This window comes from Crinia signifera, chromosome 6 (assembly GCF_055691185.1).
Source record: "Crinia signifera chromosome 6, ASM5569118v1, whole genome shotgun sequence".
In the NCBI taxonomy this organism is placed as follows: domain Eukaryota; kingdom Metazoa; phylum Chordata; class Amphibia; order Anura; family Myobatrachidae; genus Crinia; species Crinia signifera.
In genome coordinates this window covers 93363283-93371765 of record NC_139222.1, presented here as the reverse complement: position 1 = coordinate 93371765, position 8483 = coordinate 93363283, and the positions used below count along the sequence as shown (strand labels likewise).

The 8483-nt window shown below is 46.2% G+C and overlaps 1 protein-coding gene across 3 annotated transcripts in view; it reads left to right on the top strand.

Moving 5' to 3' along the window:
- Positions 1 to 294: 294 nt before the first annotated feature.
- The window catches only part of KCNG1 (potassium voltage-gated channel modifier subfamily G member 1), a 48011-nt gene continuing 39822 nt past the window's right edge, over positions 295 to 8483 (top strand). The window contains exon 1 of one of the 3 annotated variants that reach the window (XM_083146486.1): positions 295 to 486. The gene's annotated coding sequence lies outside the window, so the exon portion shown is untranslated. Of the gene's footprint in view, positions 653 to 1664; positions 1867 to 8483 lie in introns of those variants that run through there. The other 2 variants (XM_083146485.1, XM_083146487.1) reach the window with 2 other exon arrangements.

The following is an 8483-nucleotide window of genomic DNA, read 5'->3' as shown; positions in this document are numbered from 1 at the left end:
CTGCAAAGCAATAGAAAACGGTCACAGCTTGTACAATGCCCAAATAACATTCTGGATGCTCGAAAGGTGTGTGATTGTATGTGTATAGCCATGAGCAGAAATGGTGGCTGCTGCAGAACCTCTTTGGAAAGGAGTTGCCAGACGCAGGACAGCGTCAGTGAAAAGGGCTCTCTATTCCAGGAGTTTGTGTTAGGAAATACATACATGAAATTAAGGCAGCCCCCCAGTTCTGTCACCTCCTTGCTTGCTCGGGGACTTTTATCACCTCAGGCTCACACATTTTTCTCCTTTGCAACAGTAGCAGGCCCCTCCTCAGTGTTCTGCGCTCAGTGATGGAGCCTCCTCCCTCCCCAGCCACACACTGAGCTGGCTCCGGCAATGCTAGCACCACTTTCCTTTCAGCCACCTGCACTGGGAGAACGTGCAATGTTGTCTGCAGCCTGGGCTCTGGCTGCCAGCCCGGCGTGGTGGTGTGTTGCATGAGAAGTAAGTGAAGTCCTGGAGCCCATGCATGCAGACACGTGTTGCATACAGAGTTGGTGTTGCACACTGACAGCCGCTGCACCTGGATTTGGCATGAAGAATGGCACAATCTGCATTACTGCATGGGGCAGCTTCTCAGGAACTTTAGCTCCAAGTTGGGTCATGGCAGGTTTGTTGTTTTTTCTTCCTCCTCTCGCCCGCAGCCTGGTGCAGAGTACAGCTGTGATACAGTATGTGTTCCAGACTTCACAACATACACATTACTAGTGCAGTCCTGTTGCATATTCCAGCCATGTGTGACTGCATAGAAAATATGGTCATTGAAAATGGAATTATATTTTTTACAAGCTATAATATTATTTTACCTTCTTATGCTCTCTAGCTGTATATAGTATCCATTAAAGCTCTGAGAGAGATGAACATGTATGTGAGAGATAAAGTACAGTACTAGCTAATCAGCATCTACCTTACATTTTACAGACTGAAAAACGACAGGAGCTGATTGATTGATACTTTATCTATTACTATTTTATCTCTCTCCAAGAATTGATAAACCTTCCATTCTAAGCATATATAAGCAATAATATTTTATGGTCTGGATTTAATTTACTGAAACTAGCAACATATCTGACAGTTTGTACTTTGCAAACTAGTCTTATTATGTGAAACATATGTTACATCTTAAAACAAATGACCTTCCTAAATGCAATCTGCACTGTACAATCAATTATACAATTTCCAGGCGAATGCAACATGTGTTTGCCAACTACTAGCTGCCAGTTACACATTCATTTCCATTTGGAAAACAAATGTGTTTACTTGAAGATTGCATTGTCGGAGTGTTCTGTGATTATCTATAGATCTCCGGATATACAACACAAATACTCCAATAGGATACTGTATTTTATGTTTGCAGGACTACAAAATATTTACACTGATATATGTGTATGTATGTGTGTGTGTATAGACAGACAGACAGACAGACAGATAGATAGATAGATAGATAGATAGATAGATAGATAGATAGATAGATATTAGTACCCTGAAAACTTTATTAATGGGGGAACATACCACAAGAAAGGGGAAGCTAATGCTGGACTTCACTCAGAATACAAGTTCACATGTACAGTGGCTAGAACATTGCAGCAGTGCTACTGCTTGAGAGGAAATATTTCACCCTGTATCTGAAGTTCCATTGGGATGGATTTAGAAGTAGAGGGACAGAGTCCCAGAGGGCAGGAGCTCCTGCGTTAGAGACGGCGTTATTGTGTGAGTTGGCGGTTGTAGTGCATTGTGTAGCAAGGAGGCAGCTTTGAGAAGATAGAAAGATAGAAGTGATGATCTCAAGAATGGGCAGCTAGAGAAAAGGACCCTGCTTTGAAGGTGAGTGTGAGGACTTCATAAAGAGATTACATGGATAATATAGAGAATGAATGGGATTTCAATTGCCATATAAAGTATATGGAAGTGATTTTAGTTATGCCCATCTGCCTGCATTGGGCTGCTAAAGATTTTGTTTGGAAGTGGTTGAAATGGGCAATAAAGGTGGACAGATGACATATCTTATAAATAGTAAAGGGAAGTGGCATGGGCGGATATAATAGTGCATGAAATTATGGATGTGGTATTAATGTCCGAAATGTATTTGAATATTTGCATGTGGGTGACCTTATATCAGTAGGGTACAAGGCTGAGCTTTGTTTTGCATTACCCAAGAAATTTGCCTGTGCCAAGGCCAGGTGCATGCCTAATGTAAGTTCAGCGTGCAGTGTGTACACAGTCTCCAAGTGTATTTTCATGTTTGGCTTCTGCATAGTCTCCTGACTACATCCCCTATGTTTGTCCTTCAGCCTGCATGTCTCATATTGCAGTATCTGAACGAGGCATGCAGCAGCCCATAGTGTAGTTGCTTTGCATCTCTCCGCTTCCAGTGCAGATCCATCTTCTGATTCAGATTTGAATTTTGTACAGCAACAGAAACTCCTTTGAACATCAGCAATAAATCTGATTTAAACATCATTTTGATATATACCTTTGTATTTATGTTCATATTTGATATATTCCTTTGTGCATATATTAATGAAAAAAAGTTTGATATATTTCTTTCAGTCATAAAGTTGCAATTACATCTAGTTTTTCTAATGGTGACACGGTGAGATGTGTGCTGGGTGCGATTTGAGTTATATGTGTGCTTTGCTATTTGGACTTCAGTGCTATGCAATTTGAACTTTGGGGGTTATTCAGATTCATTTGAATCCCCTGTGCGTTCGCACGGAGGGGGGGGGGCGATGTTGGGCGCATGCGCATTTCTGCGCATGTGCATACCTGCATGCGACCATGGTGAACCGGACACACACACCCAAGACTGGGGGCGCGGAGCGGCAGAGGATAGTCGCGCTCACGGGAACGCCAAGCGTTTCATGGGCATTCCCATGAAAACACTGGGCATTCCAATGGTAATCGGGTCGGTGGTGGGGGTGGGAAGCTGACATCACTGGATGTCTGCTGCCTGCCCAATTCCTTTATACACTGTGCTATTTGCACTACATAAGATTTGGACTAGACTGCAATATGGAATTTAAATATGTAAAGTACACAGGGTGTGATATGAACTAGACACGATGCTATGTAGTATAAAAATACCTGCCTGCACATACTGTTTTGCCTTGCGACTTGGACTACACAGGAGCGCAAATCGCATTGCAAGGCAAAATAAACATTTAAACTAAAAAGTTTAAACTGCATGCGAGAATCGCACCGTGTGTATGCGGGCACCTTAAGGCCTACAGGGAGTAATTGTTCATGTAAGAATGAAACACATGCAAAAACATGTACTGGTCACTTATAGAACACAGACAATTGTACTTGTAGATGGTGTGGGGGGGGGGGGTTACCTCAAGGCGAGATGTAAGAAAGGGTAAAGGCCCCCATACACTAGGGCGACTTGTCCTGAGGACAAGTCGCCCCCGACTTCCCCCTGAGCTTCCCCGGCAGCTCCCCGGGGGAGCTTGATAAGATTGGCACTTGATGTGCCATTTTTTACATGTGATAAATCGTCTCGATTTATCACATGTAAACCCGGGGAGCAGGGGGGGGGGGGCTGCAGAACAGGGCTGCTGTGGGGGGGCGCTGCTAAGGCAGCGTGCAGGGGACGCTACGGGGGACAGTGACAGAGCCGGGCAGGGGGAGGCGGGAGCTGTCAGTGCTGGGAAAAAAAGCCCATACAATGAATGGGCAGCCTGTGATTGGCTGAGCGCTCTCTCAGCCAATTACTGACTGGCTGAGAGAGCGCTCAGCCAATCACAGGCTGCCCATTCATTGTAGGGGCTTTTTTTTCTAGCGCTGACAGCTTTTCCTGCCCGGCTCTGTTACTGCCAACTCTGTGTCCCCTGCAGCGCCCCCCTGTCTTACTAGCAGCAGCACCCCCCCCCCCCCCCCCCCCGCATTGACGGCTCCCGGCTCCCTGCGGAGGTAGTGCAGGCGGGGACCGCAGGCGTCGCAGAGACTGTCGGCGCAGCGGGAGAATAGAAAGAAATCTTATTCAAAAGACTGAGCTCAGCCAATCAGCGGCCGCCCGGTCTTTTGAATAGGATTTCTTCCTATTCTCCCGCCGCGCCGACGGTCTCTGCTCTGCAACGCCTGCGGTCCCCGCCTGCACTACCTCCGCCGGGAGCCGTCAATGCGCGGGGGGGGGGGGGGCGCTGCTAGCTGTATATAAAAATATATCAGATCTGAACATCGTGGGTGCTAAAAAGCACCCATGATGGCTCAGATTCCGATATATCTTATGTTCTGCAGGTCCGACGCCGTGATCCGATCCGATGCGCGCGGGACCGCGCATCAGATCAGATCAGATGTCAAACACATGCGATTTTGGTCCGATTTCACCCGATTTATCGGCCCAAAGTGCCAAAATCGGATGAAATCGGCCGAAAATCGCATAGTGTACGGGGGCCCTAATACATGAGAAATGTGCTATAACCAGCACTATTTGACACTTTTTATGATCCCAGACATGTATGAAAGCTGATAACATACAGAAACATCACGTTTCTCTACGGTATCTGCAGACTCCTTAACCATACTATTGTATGGCAACAGAAAATCTTTCAGATGTATCAAAAACTGCACTTTTATTGACAGGTATTAGCTGTCGGTATTTATGCTGACTTGTGACTGGGGTCCAGGTTGCACACAGGAGATTGCGGGATGGTACGTGCGCAGTGGAGCCAAGCTAGAAGATTATATACAGCAAATCAGCACTAGGCTGAGGCAATGATGGCTAGAGGGAGGAGTTTTCACTCTCCTAATATGGCAGCCGAGATGTTAACACATCTTGTCAGTATACAGTAGCTTCTTATTATAAGTGCCGCTACTGGACATCTTTCCCTCAGAGTCGTATACATCTCTGCCACATTTCCACTTGTGGATGAGTGGGTGTAAGTGGATGGTATCAAGTTGTATGCAATACCGCCTTAACACTGCATTGCTGGGTCACACCGTTTTGTATATGGGTTAGTCATGGTTGCAACCTGGCTGAGACCCCTTTCTGACTGGCAGACTGACCCGGCTTATAGCTGGGTCGATGACATCACTAGAGGTACATGCCGAGCCGGTGCTTGGAGTGATATCATCCCCAAGCCCCGGCTCTTCCTATGCTGTGAATGGGTCGCGGGTCACATCGACTTGGTATACCCATTCAGATTGCACTGTGAGCCAGGTTGAACCAGTGATCCAGCCTGCTCTTTATCCAGGTGGAAATGCCAGGTCACTGGACCCGGATTATTTTAACAAGGTGCACACTATCCCAGGTTGCTGCGCAGTCAGAGATGAAATCAAACAGAATAAGCCTGACGACTACTTATACAAATAGATGTAGCGGTGTGATTGCATAGATGGGATACAGTCATTTGGTCTACAGCATGATGGTCAACACCATTAGGTCAACATGCTGTAAGGTCGACATGTGTCTAGGTCAACAGGCATTAGGTCCACGTGGCTTTAGGTCGACAGGGCATTATGTCGACATGGCATTAGGTTGACATGTGTCTACGTCAACATGGGTTAGGATCGACAGGTCATTATTTTGACACATGCATTAAGTCAACACGGGCAAGGTCGACAGTTAAAAGGTCGACATGGGTTTTTTGGAGCCGACAGGCGGTATTTCATGCCCTACCATCCACTAGGGCATGGTGGGAGAATAAAATAGTGTGCCGAGCGTAGCGAACCACCATGCCCGAAGCATGGTGAGTGTAGCGAGGCACCATGCCTGAAGCATGGCGAGCGTAGGGAGGCACCGTGCCCAAAGCATGGCGAGCGGACGCGGTGCTACGTTTCACTGTCCATGTTGACATGACATGTGCTGACAGGTGGAATTTCATGCCCTACCATCCACTAGGGTGTGGAGGGAGAATAATATAGTGTGCCCGAAACATGGTGAGCGTAGCAAGCCATGCGAGGGGGCGCGGGGCTACGTTTCAGTGTCCATGTCAACTGTGTTGACATTTGGCTGAAAAAACAGTGAAAACACCATGTCGACATTGTCACTGTCGAATTTGCCCATGTCGACCTAATGCATGTGTCGACATTATGACCTGTCAACCTAACCCCTGTCGACCTAACCCCTGTCGACCTAACCCCATGTCGACATAGACCCATGTCGACCTTGTCCCATGTCAATTAACATCTTGTAGACCAAATGATCCACACCCGCATTGGAGCAGAAACTCTGAATACAGGGGAAAAAACACATTTATTTAGACAATTTACCAATCCCCTCACATAAACATTTTTTATAACCTGTCCTTGATTTGAAAGATCCAATACCGCTGTGTCACAAACCCGATATAAGGGTTTGAACTAAGTAGAGTGAATAGATTTTCGTGCTGCTCTGTTTAAATCCAATGAAGTTGACTAGATTATGTCTACTGAATTGCAAAAAGCGTTCTACAAAACAGCAATCAGTCCAGTTTGAACTTCTTTCAATACCAGAAAATAGTCATTTTGGAACCTAATTCTACAGAGTTCACCAAAATGCTACTCGTATTTCACTCATAGATGTTTAATGCACACCACTAGCTTAAAAGATATAAAAAAGTTCTCTTTGAAACCCTGCTATAAATCTAATGGCTTCTGTGCTGTTTGAACACTCTAGTTATATCTCCACTGTACATCTTGATGCTTTTTTCCAGTTTACAATATTTCACCTCTCTACTTGAAATACAGTGAACAGAGCTCATGGGGTGAAGACATTTTTCTGGAGTTAAATTCTCACAGCTGACAGTGTCAGAAATACATTATTATGACGGTTTACGGGAATCCAAAACATGTTTAATTACATGATTCCTATAAAACAAAAATTGAGCTACATTTTCTTTCTGCGCCCTCCCACGGCAAGCTGTCAAAACACACAATTAGCATGACACTGACCAGAACATAGCATTATGCCATGGCATAAGATGCATGTGATAAGATGTGAAAGCCATTTCCGAACTTGGTTATATGAAAAGTATATGTACATTTTATCATGCTATTTATATTGACAGCCTCTCAGATAAAGGAAGTAATTTACGAACGGTATCATTTATGTGGCAGTTGTTGTTTTTCTGCACTACATTTACATGTAAGCACACGTTGTAATGACATTTAAAAAAATAATTATATTTTTTTCATCAATAGTTTTTATTGAAATTGTTTTCCGTTGGGAGGGTGTACAGAAAAAAGAAAGGGGAAGAGAACCAGGACTCAACTCGCACAATCACAAAAGATATAGTATAAACAAGTGCGGGAAATATCCACTAATTTAAAGCAAACGAGACAACATAATTACGATAACACCAATGAGAATAGACTTAAGGGGCCTTAAGGGCCACTTACACTTGTGAGATTTTGTCAGATTTGACCCAATTTAGATGGATTGGGCCAATTTATCTGACAAAATCTGACAATTTATCTGACAAGATGTGTAGAACACAATGCACAATCCTGTGCGCATTGGGTCTAAAGGCCCCCATACATTAGTCTGACTTGTCCTAAGGACAAGTCGGACCTGATTTTCCCCTGCAGCTCCCCGGGAGGGGGACACACGATTAAGCACTGATGTGCCAAGTTTTGCAAATGATACATTGCGTGCGATGTATCATTTGCAACTCCCGGGGAGCTACAAGGTGGAGGGAGCAGGGGGGCAAGGGACATCCAGGTGGCGGGTGGAGGACGCTGCGAGGTGGCTGGGGGGAGCTGCTCGTAGCCCAGAGGCAGCGGACGCTGCGGGGGACACAGGCGGCAGTAACATAGAGGCAGGCAGGGGGAGCCGGGAGCTGTCAGCGCTGGAGAAAAAAAAAACATACAATGAATGGGCGGCCTGTGATTGGCTGAGCGCTCTCTCAGCCAATTGCTGACTAGCTGAGAGAGCGCTCAGCCAATCACAGTCTGCCCATTCATTGTATGGGCTTTTTTTTTCTCCAGTGCTGACAGCTCCCGGCTCCCCCTGCCTGCCTCTACGTTACTGACGCCTGTGTCCCCTGCAGCGTCCGCTGCCTCTGCGATACTAGAAGCGCCCCCCCTGCTCCCTCCACCGGACGGAGCATTGACAGCTCCCTGCTCCGGCTCCCCCTGCCCATCTCCCTCGCCAGCATCCGCCGCCTGTGTCCCCTGCCCGGCTGCACATAAGATTTAGCAAATCTTATGTGCAGCCGGTCCGACCTCCCGACTCTGACCCGAGATGCGCACGGGACCGCGCATTGGGTCGGACCGGGTGTCTATACCTGCGATTTGGCCCGATTTCACTGCCCGATCCATCTGAATCGGCTGAAATCTGGACCAAATCGCATAGTGTATGGGGGCCTTAACCAAGAGATTGATCCTCCTGCACATAGGATAAATCTCAAGTCAATCGGGTCCAACTTGTTAGACAACAAGTTAACTTGACCCGAAACAACAATCAGCAATCAGTTTCAAGCAAGATACTGCCACCCTCTACTGAGGGCGTACTACTTATA